The sequence below is a fragment of the Camelus bactrianus genome, chromosome X, assembly GCF_048773025.1.
Source record: "Camelus bactrianus isolate YW-2024 breed Bactrian camel chromosome X, ASM4877302v1, whole genome shotgun sequence".
Lineage (NCBI taxonomy): Eukaryota > Metazoa > Chordata > Mammalia > Artiodactyla > Camelidae > Camelus > Camelus bactrianus.
In genome coordinates, this window is record NC_133575.1 from 71,637,879 (window position 1) to 71,652,989 (window position 15,111).

The following is a 15,111-nucleotide window of genomic DNA, read 5'->3' on the forward strand; positions in this document are numbered from 1 at the left end:
TATTTTTGCTTTTATTCTTTGTATTCTCTAAGCATTTTGCATAAGTAGCTTGTTTCCTTTACCAATTCTAAAAAACAGAAAATTCTTAGCTATTATCTCTTCATTTATTACTTCTGCCTCAACTATTCTTTTCTCTCATTTATTCTAGAATTCTGTTCAGACATGACTTTTAACTATTTCTGCTGCAGTTGGTGCCCTTTTTCTGCATTTTCTTTTTCTTTCTCTATACTGCATTCTATAAAATTGCTTCAGATCTACAATTTAGTTCACAATTTTCTTTTCTGCTGTGTCCAATGTTTAGTCAAATACATCAATGTTACCAAGTTGATTTTTTTCATTTCCAAAAATTCTGTTTGCTTCTTTTCTTGTATGCTTTTTCTTCACTTCTTAATAGTTTGCTATTCCCTTACGTAATACCTCTTTAAGCATAGCAGTTGTTTTAAAATCGGTGTCTGCTTATCATATTATTTGAAGTGTATACATGCCTGCTTATTCTGGTGGTGCTTATTTACACTGTCTTATTGAACTGTGTGTTTGGCTATTTTTGACTGGTGGCTAACTTCCCAATATTCTCTGGTTGCAATGAATTCTTTATGAACAAGGTCTTTGCATGAGTGTGTGGAATGTTTCAGCCAGAGGTGAGGGCCCACCTCTTTGAGATGAGACCAAGGTTTCATCTAAATCTCCAAATACCTGATAACCATTTCCATTGATCTGCCCAGCTTAGAAAACTGGGCTTCCTGGCTTAGTCATTTTGCTTACAAATTCTTTTTTCCCATTCATTTTGGCAATGGCTTTTAATCTTCACAATTACTTCATGCAGTAGGTATAGTGCACTATTTATGTAGCTAAAGAAAGTAAAAGATCAGTATCATTAGGATAACTTGCACTGGATCTCATAGTAATTGGTAGAGCCAGATTTATCTTATTATATATCCAGAGTAGAAACAAGACTTAAATTGAAGGGATATCTTTTAAATTGGCATCAACATATATATTACAGCATTTATCTAGCATGAATCCTTTAAGATTACTTTTAGTTTCCTACTCTTGCTTCACCACAACACCACTATGGAGTAGATGGGTTAACAGCTGTCTCATATTTTTTTAAGGAAAATAAACCAGATTTCAAATATATAAGTGGCATGCCAATGGTTAGAGACAGCTGTTGCTGGGTTAATGATGGCTACCCCTAAAATTAGAATACAATATAAGAAAACAAGGAAGCTTTAATTCTTTTTTTGTGTGTGAAACCACCTACTTTATTTGGTGTTTAGCTAAAAAAAATAGGGATCTATTCTGACAATGAAGGGAGAAGTAGCTATTTTTTACTCATTTTTAATAGAATTTTTTATTGAAGTATAGTCAGTTACAATGTGTCAATTTTTGGTATACAGCATAATGTCTCAGTGATACATAAATATACATATATTCATTTTCATATTCTTTTTCATTAAAGGTTATTACAGAAATTTAATATAGTTCCCTGTGATATACAGAAGACATTTATTTTTTATCTATGTTATATATAGTGGTTAACATTTACAAAACTCAAAGTCCCAAATTTATCCCTTCCCAACCCCTTTTCCCCCGGTAACCATAAGATTTTTTACTATGTCTGTGAGTCTGTTTCTGTTTTGTAGGTGCATTCATTAGTGTCTTCTTTTTTCTTTTCTTTTTTTTTTTTTTTTTTTTTAGATTCCAGATATGAGTGATATCAATTGTTATTTTTCTTTCTTTTTCTGGCTTACTTCACTTACAATGATGATCTCCAGGTCCATCCATGTTGCTGCAAATGGCATTATTTTATTCTTTTTTATTGCTGAGCTGTATTCTATTGTATAAGTATACCACAGCTTCTTTATCTAGTCATCTGTTAATGTACATTTAGGTTGGGAAGCTTTGATTCTTAATCTTAAAGATGAATCACTTAGAATAGTGTTTGCTTTGTTTTCTAAAAGATAATTTCATAGTATATCCAAACTTTGACACTGAAGAAAAAACTCCATTCAAAATGCCATCAAAGAGTGATTTCCTGATTTTGTTTTTTTATTTTAGAATGATGCCAAGAATAAAGGTTGATATTTCTCTATGAACATGACTGCCACAGACACATTTGGTTTAGCCCATACAGTGTTGGCCAGGTCAGTATTTTAAATATAAATTAGCTACTAACATTTTAAAAGTGGGATACTCTACATACAAATCTTGACTACCTTGCAAAAATCAAAATATCTGAAATTCATGAAACTGCATCATTTTACTACCAACAATTAACTGGCCCTGAGGGCTGACTGTACCTGTTAGGTTTAGTATAGGTTTTCTCATTTTCTATAGTTTGAGTTTGACCCATTACCTATGTACTATTGCAGACTCTTTGGACATTCTGAGTATGTGACTTCCTGACTTAGAAGTTGGGAATATAAAGACAGAAGAATCATGAACATTGCTACCCTTTTTTTGTTTCCTCAATTTCCTCAGAATTGCTTTTGTCCCCTTGCTAAAGTCCTAGCAATTTAGGCTAGAACGTGTGCAAGCCACTGTTTCTGGATCGGTTGGAATGAACCCAATAGGGAAGTACAATGGATTTGGAAGGAAATTGCCTGCTGGGATTGATAGCAGTTTATTAAATCCCTCCTATCTGCAGGGTCTTATGCTAAATGCTAGGGAACCAGAAATGAATGAAACACACTGTCACCTTCATGTTGTTACCAATTGTCTGTTCTAACTGCTGAGAAACTGTAGTTCATGGTATCTATTAGTGAAGCAGTTCTTTTACAAAGATTCTTGAATTGTAAGGATTATCATGGGGGAAACATGTAGAAAAGAAAAGAAAATGAGCTGTTCATATTTTCCTTGAGCAGAATTCAACGAAAACAATTGAAGTCAGATTCTCAGAGTCTGTACCTTAAGCAATGCTTAGAATTGTCATTGAGAACAAAGGCATTTTTCTAAAAGTAATGGCCTATCCACACTTAGTATAGAGATGATTAAAAAATCATGTGGAAAATGTAGTTAAGTTGTTTTATAAGTTATTCCAAGCACCAATGTGCTCTAAAAATACAGCATCAATGGATAAAATATTAATAGGAAAAAAATGAAAGGCGATAGTGCTGCTCAAAAAAAAAAATTTTTTTTTTGCAGCTCAGAAGCCAACAGAAATATAAAGTGATATATAACATCTTGAAGTCATGAGGCTTCTGTTATTAGGATAAAAGAAGTCTGGGACTACATTTTTATTGGGTAATGGGGACTAAAAGCATTCCACAGAAAGCATGTGACTAGATCTGTGTTTATTGCCGAAAACTAATGGCTGGTTGGGCCTCCCCAGCTCATGAATTAAGGTTGAAAGATACAGGGTACTGACAATTTGGGGGTACTATAACTTATTCAGAATGTGATGCATAAGGGGCAGAAAGATAAAGTCGCATCATATGGCCAGGATTGAGTCAAGTCTGTCAATGACTCAGCAACTAATTATGTGAAAACCAATATTACTGAACTGCAGGAGCTTCAGGACACAATTATCATATCTGACGCTAGACTGGCCTCCCTGGGGACAGGTGAATGCGATCATAAAAGTGTTAGGATAGGGAGTGGAGAAAGAAAAAAAAAAAGAAAAATTATCCCACCCAAGGTGAGCTTGTACATGAATATTCTAAAATACATGAAGAAATTTAATGCCAAGAGAGATGTACAACAAAATGAACTCTGGGAACAAGAATTTACCCCAGACATAATATAATAATATAATAAAATCAAGAAAGTGTAAAAATAATATGTTTATGATATCCCCAAAATAATAAGTATGGGAACAAAAATTCATAATATTGAAAAAGGCAGACAATACATTACATTGTCTCTAATACTCTCACACAATTTCTTGAGGTAGACATTCTCCTCTACATTTTACACATGAGCAACTGTGTATTAAAGAAGCTCATGTCCAAGAGGTACAAAACCCAGGACTGGACTCTAACCCATCTGACCTCATACAGATTGTGCCCATTTTCTGCCTCGACTCTCCAGGCTGCAATATATACAAAAATACAAACAAATACAGAAGCATTTTTCTCATTCATATATAGCACTTTGCCTCTTGAATCAAATAAATCTGCCTGAACTCACTGATGAGAAAATTCCTTCAATAGATCAGTGAAACTTTCAACTTATTTTTCCTCTATATTTGAAAGCAAAGATACACTTCTGTTTTTAAACGTATTTGATTGTATGTGACTTATTTCATGAGACATAAACAATCCTGACAAACATTCACTGGGAATAAAAAGACAAATGTAAAACAAGCACTGATAGCCATGGAAAAAAACAAAACAAAATACAACAAACAGGTGGCTGAGGCAGCCACTAAGGCATCAGCTGTGAGGAGGCTTTGGGACCAGCATGAGGGCACACTGGGTCCACATGGTGCAGCACAGCAACCAGCTGAGGGCTGGCAAGATGTTGATGGAACAGGAGCTGCCACCAATGACTAAACAACTGATGAAGCATCCTGGAGCATCTCGGCTCCATGGATAGAACTTGAGAAACTCAAAGCTCCATTAAGTTGGTAATCATTGATATAGTTAAAGCCATCATCATTGTGTTAATGTCATCATTCACATCATCTCACTAAGAGCTAGTGTTCAAGTATTTATACTGTGCCACAAACTGTATTAAGTCCTTTTCGCAGATTATCTAATTTATTCCTATAACAAACCCATGAGAGTGAAGTCTTTCAAGCTTGGAACTGAGAACTTAAGGAGTTACTGAAGAAAAATCACTGAAGAAGTACTATTATTTAAATTCTCCCAGCAAAGGAGAGTTTTCCTTGTGATTTGTGTCAAAATTTACATCTATAAAGGAATTCAGCAGGCAGAAACCACTTCCTCCAGACAAGAAACCCCTAAAAGTTTTGCAATAGATACAGAAAAAAAAAAAAAACATGAATTTTAGTGGAAGCTGTTACACATTTGGTTCTACATGGATTCTGTGATTTGACTGACATTTTCTTTTATCTCATGGGCATATAAAATTGGCAGGAATTGCCAGGACAAGAGGCACAGGTGTTACAGTTATCAAGCTGTTAAGTGTTTATAGAAGAAATAATGTACATTAATGGAGGATATATGGATAATCATAGTCATGAATTAAACGAGTGTATAATGAGGGCAAAAATATCTCAAATATTCTTGCTTAGGTTTCTGAACATACAGCCTGACTTTTACTTTAATAGCAAAAATAATTAAAATAGATCCATCTTCCAGAAATCAGAATAAGGACAATTTAAACTGAAAGAAAGTGTCCCAATTCATCTGTATATAGGTACCTCTCCCTGTGGAGATGCCAGGAATTTCTCACCGTGTAAACCAATACAGGAAAAACTAACAGACAAACAGCCAAATCATAAAGAAGAAGCAGTTTGAGACTAGGGTTTATTTGCTAAACCTGGTAACTCTACTTGGAACAGAAATAGAATGTGATGAGGGGACAGTTTTAGTTCAATCAGATTCAAGTTTCTCCAGACACTTGCTAGAGTATTTCAAAGAGAAAGACTAGTTGTTATCACACAGGGACAAGATTGTTCAGTGAAAAGTTTTGTTTATTTGAAGATCCGTACTTAGCATAACTGTGGAGATCTGGCATCACCTTGGGGAGAGTATAACATATCACAGGAACTATATTTTCAGAGCCATGTGCCCACAGGTAGGAAGTATAAAAGAAGATCTACATCTTTGTATAACCTTAACAAGCATTCATTTCATTGCAAAATCTTTAGAAAATAATTAATCACTTTCAGCTAACATCATTTTCAATGTTAAAGTCTTTTCAAGTTTAAAGAATGTATAAATTTTTAGATATTGACAATAAATTAGAAATTTTTAAAGAGGTGAAATACAATGTTTCTAGGATCCTTTAATGAATATAGAGACATGTTAACTATAAAGAGTTTTAAACGAGTCACTGTGCAAGATCAATTTATTTTACAGATTAAAAACCTTGCTGTTCATAAGAGAAGAAGTAGCTGCCTGGGCTACATGAACAGTGTTTTTCATTCACTCATGCTAAATGCAGTTTTTTTGTTAACCTGTCTCAGTATCTGATAAGTTAATGTGATTAAAAATGTATATAAACTTTAGAAGACTCATTTTAGATTGAGATTTGCTAAACAGTTGTTAGTTTCTTTGTAAAGCTACCCAGTATGTTCCATATGATAACCAGCTACTCACTAGGTAAATACTTCTGCAAATGCCCTCAAAACTTCCCAGAAATCTATGGAGAAGGTTATACAGTCTTACTCTTATGAGACTGTGACATAGATATAATTAAAATGCACATGCAACTAATTTTTCCTTGGTACTTGCACTGGTGTTATTGTTTATTTAGAATTTCAGTAGCTGTCAGTAAGACCAAGAGCGTTGAAATTTGCAGGACTTAACTTCTAAGCTCATTTGGAAAGACACATTTAAGGTCTTAAAAATATTTTATTTGCTTTTATAAACATGCACTTTATACACATGTCTGTGTACTATGCTTTGTTTTATAGTGCTTGGCTGCTAGTATGCTTTTAATTTTAGGAAAAACAATGTGGAGTTTTGTTAGGAAGCGTGTGCAATAAAATGCATAAATTAAGCTTGGATGGGAAAAACAAAAGTCTACAAAGATCGAATTTAACTACTTTCTGATTTTAATCATAATCCTTTTAGAAGAAAAGAATGAGAAATAATGCAATAAAACTTGATGGTAGTTAATTTGAATTTTAACATTAATATCAAACTTACACTTGTGTATTTAAACAGAGATTTATTTTGTTGTGTATTGCATGCAAGAATTTCTCACTAGTCAGAAAATAATTGCTTTGATTTACTTGCTACATTTTACATTTGAGGGAAGAGCATTCTGTTTAATTTCAGTTGTCATTTATCTTTTTTTATAGCTCGGAATTTTTAAAGCAGTGTATATAAGATATATAAAACGTAAATGGTACTCAATAAAAAGGTGTCAATAGTAGCTTGATGAATAGATTTTTTTGAACAATTATGCAACCATAAATAAAATCTGAAAGGACAAGATAATTTTGTTAAAGGAAGATGTTAAGATATTGAAAGCAGGATCATTCGTAAAAGTCAAATATATTTTGTAAAATCAAATGTATAGGTATATTAAATACATCTCTCTCGCTCTATAATAATAAGAATGTCTGCTAAATAGAGACATTAAAATTGTCAACATGTGCCCCATTAGCTTTCTGACATTCTTTTAGATTATTCACTCATCTTCGTTCTCTTTGCTATAGCTAATGGTCTCATTGATGTTCTTCTGCACATCAGGCACACGCTTCTCTTAAAGGTACACTCTAGTCATTTCATTTGCCTAGAGTCCTTTACCCTAGTTATTATTGTCTCATTCTCTAATCCTCAGTCTTTACTTAAGTCTTATCTTTTCAGTGAGGCCCACCCTTATCACCCCATTTTGTACTGCAAACTGCCCCTCACCTGGGCCCTCTCAAACTCCCATCTCTTACTTTACTTTTATTCCCATAGTACTTACCATACTCTAATGTGCTACGTTATTTATTCACCTACTTATGTATTTATAGTTATTTATCTGTCTTATTCCCACCCCCAAGCTGCAACTAGAATGCAAATTCTACAAGAGCTGAAAGGATCATTGCGTGTTTTATTCTCTGATGAATCTCCAACACAGAGAACATTCCCTGACACATAGAAGTCACCCAATAAATACTGGTTGAAATAACAAACTAGAGTGATGGATGTGGAATACAGATTACAATAAGCTGGACAGAGAACAGGAGGAAGGGATGGAGAGGATTATAAAAGTAGTCTTATTCTGTCTTAAAACTTGCCTATAAATGGAAAGATGCGTAAGGTAATAAATGACAGATTCACAAGTTATTTTTTCCTTTTGTGTTTGTTTGATTTTTTTTCCTGTTTAGAATTTTTTCCACATGGAAGATACTAAATACTTCAGCAGAGAGGGAGAATTTTTTTTTAATTGAGTTGTAGTCAGTTTACAATGTTGTGTCAATTTCTGGTGTAGAGCAGAGAGGGAGAAATTTTAAATGTAAAAGAGTAAGTAGGTAGTTGAAGGAGCCAGGTTCATGAGAATGGGGAGATGATCAGATTCTGAGAAAATGAAAAGATTAGCCTTAGTCTAGAGGAAAGGTACTTAATTTGCTGAAATATTATGATAAAAAATAAGAATGGATTTGATAAAGACATCTTTATTTGTGGGAGGCTAATATTTTTTATGAATTTCCACTATTTTCTATCACATCTACTTTCTCTATGAAATGGGAGACATTCTTGCTGAAATAAAGGAGTTTTGCTGAAATAAAGTGTTGGGAGAGTGGTAGCTTTGAAATAATATGCAGACTCAGAAGGAAAACTAGACAGGGACAACAGAGTAATCAAGGCAGAAAATTATCAGGAAGTATCAGATACATATTATGCTTGTATTACCATGTTGAATATTGACATAAAGAAATTAGTTCTTCTCTAAAGAAGTAGCTTAGGAATTCACAAGTAGGATCAAATGCATGATAATCTTAGTGCTCATTAAATATTGGGAAGCTTCAAAAGAGAGAGACTATTCTAGCTACAAATCTGTGGTTGAAAATGGAAAACTTCATTTAAGAAATAATGAAAAAAAGAAAATTTCATTCAAACTAGTCAGATTTTAATTGCTATGTAGTGACAACTGTAAACCTAAATGGAGTTTTTTGGCAGCTTCCACAAGTGAAAGGACACAACTAGATCTTGCATTGTTTGTTCTGGAAACAACTAGCCACCATGTCTTGAGGACACTGAAACCATCTAGGTAGAGGGGAATTAAGGCCTCCAGCCAACAACTAGCACCAACTTGCCAACAATGGGCGGGAACCACCTTGGACCTTGGAAACATCCTCATGCTCTATTCCAGCTTTCAGATCACTACAACCCCAGACAATATCCTGCAACCTCATGAGAGACCCCAAACCAGCTAAGCTGCTCACAAATTCCTGACCCACCAAAAGTGGAAATAATAATAATAACAATAATATAAAATCTGAACCTGTCTTTTAAACTACCTTCTATGATAAAATTAGGCAACCTACTGTGGTTTCACAGTTTTTCCCTTGTTATACCCTTCCTTAACAAATCATTCGTATATCCATCCACCCAGAGACATAAACAGAGAAATAAATGTATAAGTAGCATTACTTGTTATTATCAGTACTGGGGAAAAAAAAAACCTATACTTTTTCTTTTATTTTTCTTTCCCTGAGAAATAAAAGACATTCAACATCAGCTCATGAAAGAGTAAGAAAAAAAAAATAACATTCCACTTAATTCACTAGGAATTCATCCCGCCCTTCTCTTGCTTCCTTTTAAATCACCATTGCTTTTTTTGCCTTCAAATTTGGGGCTTTTGTTTTCAGCTTGTATACATTTTATGTTTACAAATCTAAACAAAGGAATCAGAAAATAGGTAAAATATTTTCTACTTTTATTAATCTTCCTTTGATCACCTATTGAATCCTTTCTCTGAGAAGTATATAATGTTAGGATGTGTTTATATTACATTTGATTTATTTTAATTGACTCCTTTAATGTTACATAAAGTAGCTTAAACATGGAACATCTCTATAATCTGAATAAGGGGTCTACATTTGTAAAAACAATCCAAAGAATAGATGCTGTATATTGAAAAATTATAATAAAATACTTATCATAGCATAAACATCTTTTAGAAATGACCTATTAAATTTTATATTAATGATTGAGCAAAATATTTGTTTGATTTAGTATTCTAAATATGAGTCACCTGAAAGACAAATTTTTGATCTTCTTTATGTAATTTTTTTAAAACTTTAATATCCCAAGAAGCTTTTGGGCAGATTAATCCATTCTATCACAATTCTTTAATCTAAATTTCATAAGGGGGCATCAGTAAGTGTTTGAAAAGTCGGTTTCTTATGCTCACAAGGTTACATTTACCCATACTTATAATACAGAATGATCACTGGTCTGCAAGTTAAGCCATTTTAAGCACAACATGGCCCTGTTTATTAATCTCTTTCCACATTTTACTTGCTCCAGTATTTTTGCTTAGGAGAAATTATCTTGTTGATTACAGTACTCATTACCACATTTCTACAATCATAAATATCCTAAAGTTGTGCATTAGTATGTCTTTGAAACATTACTTCAGTACACCTTACTTATAACTGTAATTAAAAAGCCATCTTGAGAAGAATTACAGCCTCTTCTTCCTGAGAGCAAGAAAGAAATATCAATATAATTCTATGAAGCAGGTTTATGGCACTTATTTCCTTTAAGTTAGTGGTTACCATACCTGTTAACATGAAAAAGAACAAAATATTGCCCCCAAAAGTACTATTTTTGCTTAGCTAACTTTTATTGTTAAAAAAAAAGTGCCTTTTTGTGGTATATCTATGCAGTGGGATACTTCTCAATAATAAAAAAGAATGACTACTGACATGGAAGCAATATTAATATCCATCAACAGATGACTGGATAAAGAATTTGTGATATATATATATATATATATATATATATATATATATATATATACACACACACACACACACACACACACACACACACACACAATGGAACACTACTCAGTCATAAAAAATAAAATAATGCCATGTTTGCAGCAACATGGATGGACCTGGAGATTGTCATACTAAGTGAAGTAGCCAGAAAGAGAAAAAATACCGTATGATATCACTTATATGTGGAATCTGAAAAAGGACACAAATGAACTTATTTACAAAACAAAAACAGACTCACAGACATAGAAAACAAGCTTATGATAATCAGGGGGAAAGGAGGAAGGTGGTGGGATAATTTGAAAGTTTGGGATTTGCAGATACTAATCGTATATAAAGTAGATAAACAACAAGTTCCTACTATATAGCACAGGAAACTATATTCAATACCTTGTAGTAGCTTATAAAGAATAGGAATTTATATATATATATAAAGTAGCTTAAACTACTTTAAGCTATAAAGTACTACTATAAACTAGTACTATAAACTACTTAATCTACTTTATATATATATAAAACTGAATCACTATGCTGTACACCAGAAATTAACACAACATTGTAAGTCAACTATACTTCAATTAATTTTTTTAATTAAAAAATAAAAGACTGACTACTGAAACATTCACTAACATGGACAAATCTCAAAAGCATTATGCTAAATTGAAGAAGATTTAACAAAACATTAAATACTGTAAAATTTCATTTGTATAAAATCCTAGAAAGACTAGAAGTCTAACGATAGAAAGCATATCAGTGAGTGCCAGGGGCCAGCATTAGGAGGAGGGAATTGATGGCAAAAGGGGACAAAGGAACTTTTGAGGGTAATGGAATCTTTGATATATCATTGTGGTGGTAATTACATGATTCCACATTTGTCGAATTTGAATTGGAATTACACACCTAAAATTTGTTAATATTTGTATGTCAATTATACTTCAATAAAACTAGTTTTTACAAGATGTATCTTTGGGCAAATAACTTATTCTCTATAAAAACTACAAAGAAGTGGAGCTAAAATTAAAAAGAGAATTAAAAAATCTATCAGCCACCTGCAGTATATGGAATTTTTTTGGAAACAGAATCAACCAAACAAATAATTAGTGAAAAAAAATTAACATATTTATGAAGCGAATGGAAATTTTATGCTGACTGTATATTTGATAATATGAAGGAATTGTTAATTTTATTTTTAAGGTGTGGAAATAATATTCTGGCTACATTACATAAAAAGAGTCTTCATTTTTTGAAGATAAGTAGGGAAATATTTATAATATTTGGGATTTGCTTCAAAATAATGTGGGAAGGAGTGAAGTGGGTAGTGTATGAATGAAAGATTAGTCATGAGTTGAAACATTTTGAAGGCAGGTGATGGGTATATAGGTTTCCATTAGATTATTATCTCTATTTAGGTGTATGTTTTATAATGTTTGTAATAAAAACTTTTAAAACTGACTACAAGGGGAGCCTTTCCCTCCCTTGCCCACATTCCCTCAATTCCAACAAAAGTCTAGTTTTGAAATAAGGCATATTTATTGTATTAAAAGTGCACTTTCCTAAAATGTTTGGAGTCACAACGCTTCTTTAGGTGACTCACTCTTAGTATGATTTTGTTTCGTTCAAGAATTATGAAACACAGAGCTCATACAGAAAATGTTATTAATTTGTATTAAATAATATCACATATAGTTCTATAATTAATTTCAAAATGGACACCTATGTACTTACCACCCAGACGAAGAAATAGAATAAAGCCAACATCTCACAAGCCCTCCTGTGACTCTCACCAATCGCAACCCCATAACCATTACCCTGATTATAGGGATGATTTTTTGCTCTTCTTTATAGTTTTACCACCTATCTATATATTCCTAAAGAATATGATTTGAGTTTTCCTGTTCAGAAATGAAAAGAATGTGTCTTTCTTTTTTCACAAGTATAAGCAGAATTGTACTTTAATGCTTCTTTTGTCATTTTGGGCCAACATATTGATGTGTCTAGTATTCATTTGGAGGTTTAGAAAATAGCATGTAAAGATAGCTTATGTAAATGATAATGAAGAGAAACCAACCAAGATTATTGATTTCATCTTCAAAACAAATATACCAAGGGTCATCAAAGAACCATGGAAATTAAACCAAAATTTAAGCAATCTGAGTTTAAAATCACATTTCCAATTTAGAAAACATGATCGAAGAGTAATGACCTCTGGCAAACCTAAGGTTCCCCATCCATAGGAGGGCAATTTTATAAAGCATGTTAATGACATCATAGAAGAAAAAACAGAAAATACTAAGAAGCAGAGATTCATAAAGATAAAATAATAAGTAACCATTGCAATTGTTTTTAATAGTCTTTAGAATTATTATCATTGTATTAAGACTGAAAAAGGCCATATATATATATTTATATACATATATATACACACACACACATATATATATATATTTATTCATGTGTTCTTCCCACAACCAGACTTTATCTGTTGTAAATATAAAATAGCTTCTACCCAGAGGAGAATCTAATTTTTTTAAGAACACTTTAGTCAGTGTTTTGTTTTTTCCTTAAAAAAGACATATCATACTGCCTCATAAGAGTATTTATTCTCTCTCTAGAAACTAAGTATTTATAAGTAAGAATACAGCAAATAGAAGCAATCTATTTTCAAATATACATTTGCATTTGATTTGAAAACATTAAAACTGCCTGAATTTTAGTTTCAAAAGTAAATGTTCTTTTTTAAAATAAATGTAAACAGTTGGTAAGTGACAATGGTCACAGCAAAGATGATAATTGATTTTAAGCACCTGTGACTAATTCTCTGTATTCTTGTTTGTTTTGATTTGCTATAGGTGATTTTTGACAAATCTGAGAGTTACAGAATTTTTAAATTTTACTTTCTGCTTTTTTAAGAAATTTTCACTGGTCTCTGGAGGTATCTGCTGGCAAGTGGCATTCTCAAACAACTGGGTTTGATTATTTGATTATTTATTTTTTTTATTCACTCATTATGCTATGCCCTGCACTATGTTTTTAAATTCAGAAGTTAACTAGATGGGGTGCTTAGATTATATGAAGTATACACAGTCTTATTCAATCATCAACCATTATAATGAGGTTAATTTCAAAACCTTAAGAAGTTTTAAAGGCCTATTTGGTTATGCAGTAAAGATAAGATTCCAGATACAAAAGGACATGGAATATCTAATAATATGTTGCAGTTATTGAACAGTAATTAAATTGCAAGCACTATGCTAAGTGATTTGTATATATCTTATTTAAGTCTAACAATTATATGAGGTAGGTAAGTTAATTATATGTATTTTACTGATGGGAAAATAGAGGCTCAGAAAAGATAATTATTCCAAAATTATACAGGTGGTAGTAGTGAACAAAGATTCGAATTGAATTTGAATATAGAATTCTTCATAATTCACTTCAATACATTGCCTCAAAAATATCACTTGGAAGGTATAATTCGGAAATTATAGAATGGCAGTTGAAATAGTAAGATGAATGCTAAAAATTTCTACTATTTTGAAAGCCAAAGCTTTACTTAAGGACTAACACATGCCAGATAGATTTCAATCCTAGCTTTAACGTTTACTGTCTGTGTGACAAACTCTCTCGGAACTAGTTTTCCTATATATAAATTTCATATAATAACTCCCTCGGATGGTTTTTGTAAAGATTAAATGATATGGTAAATTCAGGAATTATATGCATTTGATTTACAAAAGAAAGAAAGAAGGAAAGAAGGAAAGAAGGAAAGAAGGAAAGAAGGAAAGAAGGAAAGAAAGAAAGAAAGAAAGAAAGAAAGAAAGAAAGAAAGAAAGAAAGAAAGAAAGAAAGAAAGAAAGAAAGAAAGAAAAAGAAAGAAAGGAAGGAAGGAAGGAAGGAAGAGAGGGAAAAGAAAAGAAAAGAAAAGAAAAGAAAAGAAAAGAAAAGAAAAGAAAAGAAAAGAAAAGAAAAGAAAAGAAAAGAAAAGGAAAGGAAAGGAAAGGAAAGGAAAGGAAAGGAAAGAAAAGGAAAGAAAACCTTAACAGTTGGTGAATAGCTGCTTTTAGATCCCCTCATCCTTACATAAAAGTGCCCTTGCCCCTCTCCCCTCTCCCTTCCTTACAGTTCAGTATCAAATGGAGTAATGTCTGCTAGGGCAGAGAGCCACCAGGACCCTGAAATAGCACTGTAGCCAGCCTCAACCTTGATTAATTTTTGCCGATCCCCTACTATTAAATATTTGGAATATCAAACTGGATATATATGTAAAGAACTCAAAGCAAACCAGGAACAGAGTGAATACTTCATAAATCTTGATTACCACAGCATTATTATATGTATTAATCTCTAAATTTTACAGATGCAGAAACTAAATCTCAGAAAGATTAATCATTTATCCCAAATCATGTTAACTTATGAATAGCAAACTTAAGTTGTGAACTCAGGACTATCTGATACCAAAGGCTATTCTTTTCTACCACATCACAATGCCTCTTAAGTTTTTATTTTATTTTTTTAATAAGAACTTCACACAGAGA